Here is a 14,821-nt window from a genome sequence, read left to right on the forward strand (position 1 = left end):
TGTTTCTGTAATCCCTAGTTGGCATCCTTGTATCAAATACACGTGCGCTGTAACGAATATAATCAGTAGCTATGGTAACTGAAATTGAAAATGTGAAGAGTGTCCTATGACATTTTATCACCCGTGTCGTCGATATCGTGACCGAATTAATTCAGGTAATAGTGTATGAACCTGTATATCTACATCATAATAATGTAGGTATTACGGAATGCTCAATCGTGTGGAATATTCCATCAATATTTCACCACAGATTTTGTGTGATTCGGTCAGGCGTAGTAACGGTCAGGCATTTCGGAATTAAAGGCTGATGATCATGCGAATGACAAAGGGATAAATAATGTCTGAATGTGGATTATTTCTAAAATATTTTCCAGAATGTGTCAATTAATGTATCAAATAATCTCTATATTTGAGGTCTCAGCAAAACGTGCTCCAATAATGGCACTATGTAATTCGTCATCTCAAAGCAGAAACCTACATGATTTATATGTCTCAAAAACATATCATAATTATGACTTTAATTACTTATATAGTAATATATCACAATGTGACGCGGGGGGCGGATTATCTTACAGGCACAGAGACGGGGCATTAATTACCTATTAACGAAATATATGCGTTTTGAATGTATGTCCCTGTGCCTACACGAGTTTCCCGTTTGCACAGAACCTTGGTAACACTAGGTAACTCGTGCCTGCTTCCGTGATTCGTAGAACTTTTTTCCGTTTATACTTTGGTGTACAACGATGCGGGAATCTGGACCAGGATATCGCTGAGTGTGTGTAAGGGTGAATGTGTGCATAGTATGTTTCGATATTTAGGATGTAAAATATATACACAATCATTAATATGGGGGAAACTAAATCTACACAGCTTTTCCCGACCTTTGTTCCCAGCCATCTGGAGACGGTTGTAGTCCGACAGATCGACTCTTAATTATAAGTGGACGCCTGTTGCACACGTTGCTGTTCAAATGCATCGGCTCACGACTTGGGAGTATGACACTGTTATTACTAATGATAAAGTCTAGTTTATGTATAGCCGACAGCGTAACGAAATCTTTACTGTAATTTTCTATGGTATTAATTGTATTCAGACCGCGTTGTCCACAAAGGCCGTTGTCAGTGTAAGGGTGTGTACCTATAATACGCCTACCACGCACACACAGGCCACTCGGGTATAGTCGAGAGAACTCGGGCCGATCCCTGATAAAAACAACGCCAGGTATCGTGAATTTACCATTAACGAAAGGGATACTTAGGACACCTTAATATTTTTGTGAAATTTCAAGGTAAGTTATTATGTTTTGGTTGTGGGAGACCCTGTATGTCTATAGTGATCTAGTTTATGTTTACAATGTGTTGTATACACGTGTACATTGTGTATATATAATGAGCTGGTATGACCACAGATTTATGTTCTGTATAATATGGTCATCGTGCCGGCCTGTACACGTACAAATGGCAGTCAGTTCAGTGGATCTATCCGTTACTAGTCTAAACAATTTACAGAATATGTCAAAATCCAAATAATTTATATATATAAAAACAACAACTAAAAATTAGATTGTATTGTATGAATTGTGGTTTATCAGATTGGGTACATCCCCGCATATAGGTAATAGTCCTGTATTTGAGTAATAGTCCCTTCTTGAGTAATAAGTTAACCAAATCAGGGTAGCTTGAAATAAAAATATTTGAATTTCTTTGAAACATTTGTAACGTAAATAGAAACGTTGGACCACGTTAGAAAGATGACGCCGTATTGTGTTACCAATGCGTAAAAGGAATTTATGTGTTTTCATTTTTAAAAAAACCCGCATTTGAGTAACTTACTCTAATTATTCGAAGTAGTTTATGTTACCCAAATACATGACTATTACCCATATGTGGGGATGTGTCCAACATGTTCATTATGAAATACATACAATTAATGTGATGTCTGCTAGCCGGTCTGAGACTTCAATATCGTCCTACATTAAGACCCCTGATCGGCTTAGGACTGACCTACTGTATCGAGTATTACGACCACTGTCACAGCCTTATGGACGAGTTTAGACAAGGACCATACTAAATATATGAATGGCTTGTATGTATTTCTGCTTATAGTTTCATAGGAGTGTTTATATTTCAGATTATGTATTTGTTTTGTCACGCTTAGCGTGAAACAAGAGGTCATTTTATAAACTAGATATTGGATATGGCTGACAAAGATCTGACTTTTTAATATTACATACATGTACATTGCACATGGTATAGTTATGCAGTAGGAGACAAATCCGGAATAATATTTTATGGAGATAATTAGTTATACAGATTAATACAGAAACACTTTTATACAAAAAATAACAATTAAGATTTGTTGATCATGAAATTGTTGAATGTGGGATATTAGAAGGAAAAGTGAAAATAGTTTCTGTTACCATGGAAATTGACCAAACATTATTTCTGTAATTTGGTTGTCTTTTCCAGAATATCTGACAGTAAAAGTGCCATACTATTGTAAAAGTATGACGACCCCCGCCAACCATTAAATCATTAACTTTAACCTTATACAATAATTAGATATGGTATGGTCTGTTCTGTACTGGTGTTCATTTGGTCATATGAAACAGCCTTGTCGTACAAGCCAATAACAATAAAGTTATTGTCATTTTCCTAAGCGGTCACTTTATCTGGATTTATTGTCGCGTTGATAAGCGAACGTCTATTGGAAACTTGGAAACACGCTTTGATATTAAGGTTTCGCGTTGTAGAGCAGTCCCTGTACTCGAAACTCTCAGATCTATTATCACTTTGATAGGCGGTCCTGCACTGGAATCCCTCGGATTTCTTGTAACTGGATTATGAAGCAGAAGACGCTTACACTCTTCGGAACACCTCGGTTGATTTAGTATACGTGTTTTTCTGGAGACTCAATGTAAATCTTAATCTTTGTTTATATTTTGTCGTCGTTTAGTCAATTTACAATTAGGATTTCGTTATTGAGTCGACATTCTTTGTTGTTGTTGATAAGCGGACCTGCATTAGATACCCTGAGAGTTATTGCCATACTGATAAAAAAAAACTTCTATTGTAAAGTCTCTTAAATATTCGCGTTTGAAAGCGGCACTACATTGTAACCCCCGATATGGTGTGACGTTAACAAATAGTTTGCATTATAAACTTTCAGATGTACTGATGTCACGTTTGGTAAGGGGCCTTATACCGATAAAATCGCCAGGTTGGTAAGATATAACCTGGTATCGCAATTCACGTAAACATCCGATACAAGATTGAGTGGGAGGCCGACACGAAATACTGCAAACACCGGTTTTTTTTATCTTCAAGCCACAGTTCACAAAGACTACAAGGTCATGTTAGCATTGAACTTTGACCTGATCCCGGTAAACGTCGACGTGTTCATTGCCACCCGTATCTGGGAACTGTTCCATTCTTATATTTACATTTTGATTTATTTATGGGGACCTGAAACAAAAAGGGCGTTTGAATTTGCCGCTTACCAAAACACTGACGTCAGCATGTCTGGAATAGCCCATACAATATAGTTCCCCATGTCTTTATACACATAGAAAGGATTGGACCAAACTTCAACTGTTTTACTTAATCTAGAAACGTGTTATTTTGTCGCATTCTTTTCAGTGAGAATGTTTTTTTAATCTTAGGATCTTTTTAGATAAAATTGTGATTTTTCGCGCATTGATATATAATTTAGGTCAGGTAAAGTGATTATTTTTTACCTTGTAAACTCAGTTCCCTCCCTATTTTCTACCAACGTTCCCGTACTCATATGAACCTGGCTGTTGTGATAATATTAAACCCATAAAAACAAAACAATCTACCATTGTTCTTGTTTATTTGACGATATCACGCGCTCTGATTCCATAGAATTAGATCAGACAAATTTTGAGCGTCTATCAAATGTAAACTTTTTTTTCTTAGTTTCTTCTCTACAGTTTATTGCCTTGGCTATAGCTAGTCTGTAGATATTTGGACTGCCACAGAACATAGCATCACCAATATCTAGGGACATTGTACAGGTAAACACACACAGGACTTTATTGAAAACAAAGGGCGCTAGAGATTTTAATTAAGATCACTTGAGATAAAAAAAAAATGTCTTGGATATAGAAATATATTTAACACCAAATGTTCCGACGTCATCATTGTTTTTTATTTCAAACCTTGCTACCTGTAATCTAAAACTGGACTGAGGATAGCTTTGATCTCTTTTTGCTCATTGAAACGTACCTCGTCCAAATTGATAATTTAGCCGATTACTAGGCAATTATGCAACTATTTATACGCATAACAATGATATGAACTGACATTTAACCTCGAGGTCAGAGGTACAAGGATTCCGCAAATGTCGGGCTTTTGTTTATTTGAAGTATGAAAAAACACCAAAAAGCACGTGTTACACAATCAGTTGTTTTCTGCTTATCCTGATGTAGGCAACGTAAAACGATAGTCTGAGCTAAAACTTATAACACGCGACTTATTATGATTCCCACAGTACCAAAATAGGAGAAGTTCGCCAATGTCCATTGGTGTGCTGTGAACAGGACTACGAAAACATTACGTATGTGTGTAGTCTTTCAGTTTAGTTAACCCATTACTTGTGTTTATCAGAGAGATGATATGCATGCAAACCGTTACAAATCTACAATAACGCATGCCCTCAACAGTTACAATACATAAATATTTTTTATGATACAGCATATGGTATGTGAATTCATATAATATTACATAATCAATATCCATTAACCGTGCAGTACGAGAAGAAAGACATGAGAAGTGAGCCAATATTTCATCTTATTAAATATGATAAACTGAAATGTACATACAACAATTCAGTTTTAATGTTTTAAAATAACAAAAATGTTCCTACATTATTCGTTTTGTTTGTTTGTTTAGTAGTAAGCTGAATCAATTGGAAAACACTTGGTCTTTCATAATACTATGATTTAATAAACTGGCATCTTACGTACTTCAAATAATATGCATTCGTCGTCTGAGTTACATAGGTTACATATTCTTTGTCCAATCTGAATGTTTCTATATCTCCCCTGGTCTATAATCAAATTATGTGAACTAAGTCTTAAACGAGCTATAGATTTTCTTATATAAGTTATTGATTGGTTTTCTCAAATATAATTGTAACGAAAAATTGTGTATCGGTTGTCGGTAAGAGAGACTTTTCGGAACTGTTTGAATATTTGTCAATAATTCATGTCGGTAAATATCCAAAAGTCTTCGCTCTATAATTGTGAATGTATTTTTATCAACATAAGCGACGTTCTAAAGATACGCTAAACCAAATTTATCAAGTTTAGTACGAATATCTAAAATCCAGCTAATATTAAATATTTTTCCCCTCTTAACATGATGTTAAAGTACAATTATTCTTTAATGTCAATTTAAACCAATATTTAATAATATTCAGTTTTTAACACAGACAATGGTAACCTTCCCAGCTCATAATAAACTAAATTAATACAAGTACTTTTTTTAACTTCGTGAAGGTTTTAAAAAAAAAATGCGAATCTTTTCAACATCGAGGGCTTTATAAAAGCCCCATACTTCTGTAACTTAGGACGCTATTGACGTAAGAGTAACAGTCGAATACAGAGCACTACGTCTGGATATCATAATTATGGTATTTTTAAAAATTCATTTCAAATTGCATAATCGGCCTTGTTACCTTGATCTGCCACGTGTTTTTGAGTAACGTTATATTTACCGTTGCTATTAAAGAGCATGCGAAGGTAATTTAACTTGTCAACAACTTGCAGCTCTTTACCATCATACAACCATCTTTCGTTATATTTTATGCCACCACCATTCCTAAAAAAACTACCATTTTCGTCTTATCTGTGTTCAAATATAGTGTGTACCTATTGTTGTATGATTCCAGTGTATGTTGCAACTTTTCTAGTGTTGCGGCAAATAGAACTGTGTCACAAGCGTACATTAAAAGAAAACTTCATCAAATTTATTTCAAAAGATGGACAACCTTCTTTCATAAACTTAATTTCTTTTTACTGCAATTAGTTATTTTCAAGTGAAGTAAATCCGTAAACCTGCCTTTATTATTCCCATCCAGGCAAAGCTCTTGTCGACGTTGCAGTTTGTTTACATTTTGCTTTGAATATTGCGAACAGGGAGTAAATCGGTTATCTTGTTATATTTTTTTGTCCTAGTGAAAAGGTTCTCTATCTCAACATTTTTATGTTCACTTTTAATAATGAAAAAATATCTTTCGAATGTGATAAAAAATAATAGATAAAAAAAGTATCAAGAAACATACTCGTAACAGAATATCAAAAGGGACGTTTTGGTGATTCGAACTCCGAACCATCAAGTTGTTACGCGGTGGCTCTACCATATGCAGACTTGTAGTGGAAATGCAATTTGTATTGTGTTTTTCGTAAGTCTAGTTAATGTTAGAATTAAAATAATTCATCAACTCTGTTTTTTTTCCTTATTTTTTCGATAACAGCGCATCGGATAACCATATTTTAAGAAAAGGATTTTAGTTGTCTTTCTTTCGGTACATAGAATAAAATAGGACATCGTAAAAGTTGGTCCTCCTATGAGCTGTATGTAAAAAAATGAATTAAAAAAACCAACGAATGCTCAAAACAATCCGATGATGCAATTTTTTGGTCAAATGAAAAATCCGTTGCGATTAATATACACATTTTTTTCGGAAAGAGGAATACCTTTATGTACATTTTTACAGGAGTTTTTAGCATTTATTTATTTTTGGCTCGTCTCTTCGAAGAAGAGTGAGAGCTTATGTCGTCACTCCGGCGTCGGCGTTGGTTTTCCAAATGTTAAATTTTTGGTGCAAGTGTTGAAAGGCATAGTAATTTATAGTAATATGGTCCCTGTGGGGGTCAAACTATCCCCTGCCGGAGTTAAACTTAAAATGTTTGGGGAAAAAAATGATTTTTGAAAATTTTTGGACTTAGAAAATGTTTGCGTTAATTTTTTGGTGCAAGTGTTAAGAGGTTTTAATACATCACTTTATGATTGTACTAGGGTGCTGATATTTGGTAAAAGAGTCCCTATGGAGTTTCACTATCCCTTCTTGGGGTGAAACTGAAAATAAAACAATGTGAAAATGCTCACAATAGACAATTTATACCGGTCCACATTTTTCAAGGGAGACAACTCTCATTAGGATAATATTTTGTCAAAAAATTGAAGAAATATGTCCAAAAGCAATTACATTTGTATTTAATATATTCATTTAATCTACAACAGCATAGCTTGTCTCCCGAATGTTTGTCAATAAATAATTTATATATATATAAATTGGTATGGTTTTGAAAATTGCATGAATTCACAAAACATAATCTGATCAAGTAAACAATATAAATATTATTAATGCAATTTGCGAAACCATTCCAATTGATATATTTTAATTATTTATTGACAAACATTTGCGAGACGAGCTATGCTGTTCTCCAACAGCTCTTGTTTTGTTTTTGTTTTTTTTAAATCAACATTGGATAAGATATCTGGTGGGCCGTTATTCCACTGAGATATTGATCGAGGAAATAAGTATCGAACTCTCCACATTGGTGTTATCTTTAAAAAAGAAACCGAAACAAGGCAACATAAACCCTTTGTGCTAGTTGCCATCGAGTTTACGTCTTTGAATTCATTAAATAATGCAATAAAACACTATCTTCTTTAAGTAATTTCAAATATGCTATATCCGACGGAGCAAATTCGCCTCCACCAACATGTTTTAATTTTGGCGAAAGGAATGTAAATATTTTACATACAAGACTCAGGCATCTGTGTAGCTCCTTGAAATATGATTTGTTCCGTGTTAAGATTGTTGGCAACCATTCATGTAACTGTGGCCATTCCTGTGAGGATGTTACACATTTTTTTCTTAGAATGTAAACTTTATACTATTTCAAAACACTAGGTCGTTAAATATATATTCAGTTAATCTAGACTTGTTTTTATTTGGGAATGAAAATCTGTCCGTAGGGATAAATAAAGAAGTTTTCAGACACGTGCATATTTTCATCAAATCCAGCAACAGGTTTTAAGTAAAAGGTATTGATTGTATATTATGATTTGTATGCCTTGTTAAAGGTTATCATGTAATATCAATATATGAACTGTATTAGAGGAAAAGGCGTTAATAAGTTGGAAAAACTTGTGCCTAATCCTCTGCTAAATTTTGGGGCAATAAATAAATCAAAATCAAAAAGTTGCTAACAGATCAATTCTATTTGTGTCCTATAAATATATTATTTCTATTGTTTTTATGTTTGAGATTCGAATGTTGCATCAACAATCCACGTGCTTTGTAAACCAAAGAACAGTTAAACTAGAGTATAGATGTACATGGAACAACCCACCATTTTATAAATGTACACTGTGTAAACTGTAAAAGATACCTTCCGCTCGATTACGCTCGTCTTTCTTTGAATTCTAATTGATTTTGAAAGTTAATAATTTGGATAGATTTGTACGGTGCCGTATACAAGCACTAGAATATATTTTTGTTTTGTTTTTGTTTTGTTTCTTTTTCTTTTGTTTTTATCACAAGATCAACTTTGTTGTTCAGTTTTGTAATTTTGGTGGAAATATAACCCTATGCTTTAGTAAATATACAAGAAATTCAATGTCTTGGGAAAAACACTGATTGTGGCGAATTTTCTGCATAGAGTTTGTTATTTTAGATTTATATATTTACATTTGTCTGGCATTGTCACTATATAGTCTGTTTGAGAGCTCTGGCATTGATGTACGTTTATATGCCATCCATCACGCGCTACACTTATCGGCGTATTAATACAACACAAACCGAAACTACAATATCCAGGATAATGAAGTTTAACGACTAATTGTTTTGTCTACATTATTTGTTTTAAAAAATATGCCATTTGCCCAATACGTTGATAATAAAATGATTAAAAAACTTGATTTTTTTTAAATTTTCCATGTACTATTTTGTTTGCCAAAAAGCACGCGACCATGTTCCAGCTGTTCCAACAACGGACAAAAAATCTGCTGACAGTCGATAAGGCGGGAATTATGAATTTTTGATATGAATTATAGCGTTTAAAAAAGTAAAAGGAATGTAAATATAAGCGTTGAACTGTTTTTGTATGGTATTTATTATCTATTTGAATGCCAGAGCTTTGAAAGCAAACAACATGATGTGAATTAAATACCATACAACAACAGTTCTATGCTTAAATAACAAATTTGCCAAAAATATACATGGTATATTATTACCTTGGAAAGGTAAAGAATCCAGTCTGAATGGGAAAAGTTACTAGGTTTGTTCTCTTCTGGAGAAGGATACTGAAGATTAAAAACATATCCAATTATTAATGATCGAAAGGAAGACAAACTGCACCAATGTTCAATTGCGAATCATTACAGAGGTGATCGTTGAACTGACATCTCTATGTCAGCTTTAGTCTGGTCTTCAAAATACTTCAAAATACTTCAAAATACGTGACTTGTGCGTTTTCGGACACGATATTCTAGAACGTCCTTTAAGAAATAAGTGTTAGAGAGTGTAAATAAAATACTTGATTTAGGCATGTTTTATGAGTGGCGATTGATGTCAGTAAATATTTGAGTTTTCTCCTTTATCGATTAGGAATAATAAATTGGCCAGACTGGCTTTTATTACATTAGATATGTAGTAATATGATGTCTGTAGACTTGTACGATTTTGTGTTCACACTGTTGTATTTTAATCTGTTTAATGGCAGAAAGCGGATGCGCTGCTTCTAAATGATGAAAAAATAGAAATAAAAACAAAATGTCCCAATAATAACTAGAAAGAGGGAAAGTTACAAAAAGAGACGGAGTACGGACTCATTTCTTCGGATTGCAATTATAATGGCTTATTACTTTCAAAACCAAAAGATAAAGCAAGAAGATTAAAATTTCCGAGCAAGGTAAATGCGCAAACCCGTAAAATATGTACAACGCCATGTTTTCAATCGAACATGATTACAATTTGTCAGATATTTGTCGCTTTGAACAAGCGCTTTTGTTTAAAGAGATTATCGAGGTCGAACTCTTTCAACAAATGATTTAACCAACGCACGTTGTGAGGTTTGGAAATGCTTTGAAATCCGCACTCGATTCTTCACCAACGTCTCGAAAACGGGGCGAACCTAATCCGCTCTCATGAAAACATCTATTCATATAGTTATATAACAGCATTTTGACAATTTACGACATCCAATTTCGGATAATTTTCAATGTCTCCTTTCAGCGTTCACGGGACGTTTTAATTGATGTGCATTTTCATCTTGAATTCAGGCCTGAACATGATGTGACCAGGCATTCACGACATTTGTCTTTTTAACGACATGTTCAGATATCAGATCGTCTAATGAGTTTAAGAATTCAAAGACCTTCGGTTTATATTGATATATTGACTTCCAAAACAGTAGTTATTACTAAGAAAAAATATATTATCGTCTGGAAAGGCAGAGCTGCTGTCACGTGACCACATAAAAACTATTCACCGTAGATCGGGTGTCGGACTGGGGGACTCTGATATCGTGTAACATCCATTGATGCCTTTATGATGTAAATTGTTGGTTAGACGGGGTAGAAAATCCAGCCACTAGGTATGTCGGTTAGTATGTACTGTAGTAAGAATTTGGGATCAGGTTATTTTTATTAATTTAGCTGCCACAACATGTGATTTATAATTTTTTACTGTGTTACCAAGACGGACTAGTCGGTAGATGATAATGGGCATACCCTTATTCTACCGTCACCAAGGGACTTTCAATGCAATAAATAGAAAGTGACTTTCTGATTGGTCAACAATAAGATAACCTGCTATTATCATTAATGCAATTAGATTTATTGATTTGAAACCAAAATATTTAATCAGATATTTATTTTAATTTGAATGAATAATCTAAATTATTTTGGATCTCGTAATGTAACGGAAGTGGTATCTTATGACTCAACATTTGGTCTACGTTTGATTTTAATATCTACACGCAATACTGTTGTAGAATCTGGTCTTTATTTTTTTATCCAGAATTCTTTTAAAGTTGAAAAAAATATTAATAATGACTTTTCTGATATACAGATAACTGTTCCTCGTCCTGTTCGTTATCTCAATTCTGAAATACATAAAACTATTATTCTTCCTGTTCAAAATCTCATTAATATTCTATATAGACTATCCTGGACTTCTTTTCCAAACAAACGTCATTGCCATTCAAAAATCAATCTAAATTATTTAAAACTTTTCATGATAAAACCAAAACTCGCTCTGCTGCAAACATATGATTTGTTTGTTATATATTCCTTCCATTTTGCATTTCTGTTTTCTGTTTTTCATAAAGATATGTTTTAATTTAAATATGGAGCTTTGCCATCATATGTCGACTATGTTGTATACTTTAATGATTTTGAATTGTATTTTGCCGAGAAAAATTGTAGTTTATAGATAATTGTTATCATTTCATACTGTAGATAGAGTACTCGAGCGAGATGTCCTGCTTGGTTTAATTTACATGCTAAATATTTCGCTGTAGCCGTGGCATTAGATTGAAACAAGAAAGACCAGAACACGATTTTGTAGACGGGTTATGAACGTGACAGGAAAAAGAAACCGAGACCGATCAGTTATGGACATAATGATCCGATATTATAATAGCTACATGTTCTACGTATATTCAGTGCATCCATACACGGCTCTGTATGGCCTTTCATCATAGAATGAACGAATAACAGTGGAATGAAATGCGTTCATTAATATTTACACCACTGACAATACGTCTAGCTTGGGATTAGTAGGGACAAAGAGGACACACAATGTCGGTATTACAGGTATGTGTTTGAATGTCGTTTGAATCCAATATAAAAAATTATGACATTTACTGAGTTATGTGGCTAACGCATAACCCAATTCAGATGTTGACATTTCTTTTCACCTTTTTCTTTAGTTTCCACCCCCACCCCCTATATTTACCAACGCCTTAGGCCCTTATCACTAACGAAGTAGGCGTATGATACGGCTTTATCATACATGTACCTCTCATTTTGTATCTAAGTGTGCAAATAAATTCCTACAATTATAACATCTAGTTCCGTTTTGGGAGGCGATGTTTCCATTGCATGTTGTCGACACCATTCGTAATAAACACAAATTCTACATTCGCATGAATTCTATATTTATCAACTGTGAAATTATCGACATCAACGGGTTTAGAATGTACAACCCCGGTCTCCTACAAAAATAAATTTTAACTTTAAAAATAACACATTTATTTCGACAAAAATACGCCACACCGTCAGGACTTCGGGACAAATTGTATACCATTGCCAACACACAGACAAAAAAGTGACAACTAGCAATTACAAACTTTACCGAATCGTCAACCCACAAGGACTAAATGTATACATTTCAGTGGCATTCAAATTAAATAAATAAACGAAAGATTAAACGTACAAACTACATCACAGTATCAATACATAACCTCAAACTATATCACAGTATAAATACACAACCACAAACTATATCACAGTATCAATACACAACCACAAACTATATCACAGTATCAATACACAACCACAAACTATATCACAGTATCAATACACAACCACAAACTATATCACAGTATCAATACACAGCCACAAGCTATATCGCATTGTTAAAACACAGGAACATTATACACCGCCATTTTAGGACAAAATAACCGGTAAACAGACGAGGTATTTTGATCTTCTGCTTGACGTGACAAACGCTTATTTAACGGTCGAGTTCCTACCACTGTGTTGTTTGGAATGTTGGGATTTTGAACTGTTTGAGGACCAGGTATGTCAGTCATGCACAAGGTCATCCAACAGTTAGTGCTGATCAACATATTTCGTGAATGTGTATAAGGCGTGAACGGCGTACCATTGTTCATGGTACCCGATATAACCTAGACCCTGTCCACATCCCCTGGCTATATACATGAATACCTACCACCATGGTAATTATGAGCTGTATACGAACACAAGTTTTTAGTCTGTACGAACACGATATTTCTACACAAAGTCGAGTCGCCATTATCAAGATGTTGACATAATCTTCTATTACATTATTTGCCTAATAGAAAAAAGTGTCCTGAAAGAAACTTGATCTAGTAAATTGCTAAGAATCCTTGTAATATTTTGCTGGTGAATAACCCCAAATACACATACTTCAAGATACAAAGATATGTTAAATTATGATAATATATATATGGTATGGTGTTTCCTGTGTTAAGATGTAATGATGAATTTTGTTGTAATTTTTTCACTTACATGATGTGGATGAATTTCGTATCATCTAGTGTAAAACAAAGATCTAACATTGAAGATTCTAAAACAATACCTTGAATATTAAAACAGAAGATGGGGTCTATATAAGAAGGAATTGAGATAATTGATAGCGTGTATAAACAAAATATTATCATGTAAATCTATTGTTACATACCTGTTTATCTTCCAATTTTAAAAAAGGGAAAAGACACATGGAAAGATTATATTTCCTTACTCGATAGGAATTCCGAAATGTTCTTTGCTTGTTTATATACCTAGTTTTTCGTTGTCTCCACCCTTATTCTCACTTTGAGAATGTGACTTAACTTTGATAAGAAGTAGATCTGGTGTCGTCGATAAAGCAGAAGACGGTTACTCTACCGCAACACCTGGGTTTATTCTCATCGTACTTTTTTTCAAGGATCTTTATGCATATTTTTTTTTATTTTGCCCATGTTGTACTGATTTTGAGTTGGAATTATGGTTTTGTTGTTTTATCTGTATTTTTTGTTTTTCGATAAATAAGTCAAGTTCAAGTACAAGAGAATGATATGTAAACATTTGTACATGTAAAAGGAGTATTTTGTCTTTGTCTTTTTGTCTATATATGTATCTGTATACTGAAATGGTAACATAAAATTTAGCAGTAAAATGGCAGAAAATGGCAAGCGTGCATTTTTTTATAGATAGCTTTGTCAAATTGTGATTTCTATATAGGTGATTCAGACGGAAATAAAGAATTCTTAAAAGTTAAAAAAAAAAAAATCTAAATTTAGCTTTTATGAAAAGACAGGACCTTTAGGTCAAATTTTCAAAGAGATAACCGTTGGGCACAAGTTAAATACTACACACGAAAGGAACAGATAGTGACCTGTGTCGAGGTTATTTTTTAACATCTGGCTATTGACCTCCTAGCTACCTCCTTATATACCCTAATGCCTGACTGGGCAATCATTGTCTACCCTCGTGATGAAAGTTTTCACTGCAGAGCTCTGTTACGGGAGATTAAACAGTCGCTTTTGATATCTGGATTACATTACTTGTCACTGTTTGAAGTTCGGCTTTAAACTTAACTTTACTGGTAGGTTAGTCACTTGTCAATAGAAGGTAAATGAGAGGAGAGTATTATGATGGTGTATATAAAGGGTACATTGCATTTTCAAGTGACCCCATTACCTATGGGAGAACCTTCTGATGAGACTCCTGCGGTGATGAAAAACATTACATCCATTAATTCAGAAATAAATTTAATAATGAGTAAAGTAATGTAAGTAAATAAATACACAAATAAAATAAATAAATGAATCATAGCAAAATAGTTAATTAAAAAGGGAAAGATATACCCACAGATTTCAGACCTGATATATATTTCCCGCAATTCGAAATATCTACAGAAGTAACCCCCCCACCCCCCCGGTATTTATATATTTCAAAAAAAAATATGTCATAGAAGTCTGTAGCTACTAAAAGGTTTATCCATTATGAATTCAAGCATTAATGGCAACTGA

General features: G+C 33.8%; 1 protein-coding gene across 2 annotated transcripts in view; it reads left to right on the forward strand.

Annotated features, from left to right (window-relative positions):
• The window catches only part of LOC117340916 (beta-1,3-galactosyltransferase 1-like), a 47,360-nt gene that overhangs the window by 25,362 nt on the left and 7,177 nt on the right, over positions 1-14,821 (forward strand). Inside the window, exon 1 of one of the 2 annotated variants that reach the window (XM_033902699.1) lies at positions 889-1,291. The exons of the other annotated variant lie outside the window; for it this stretch is intronic. The gene's annotated coding sequence lies outside the window, so the exon portion shown is untranslated. Of the gene's footprint in view, positions 1-888; positions 1,292-14,821 lie in introns of those variants that run through there. 2 annotated transcript variants of the gene reach the window in all.

This window comes from Pecten maximus, chromosome 13 (assembly GCF_902652985.1).
Source record: "Pecten maximus chromosome 13, xPecMax1.1, whole genome shotgun sequence".
NCBI lineage: Eukaryota > Metazoa > Mollusca > Bivalvia > Pectinida > Pectinidae > Pecten > Pecten maximus.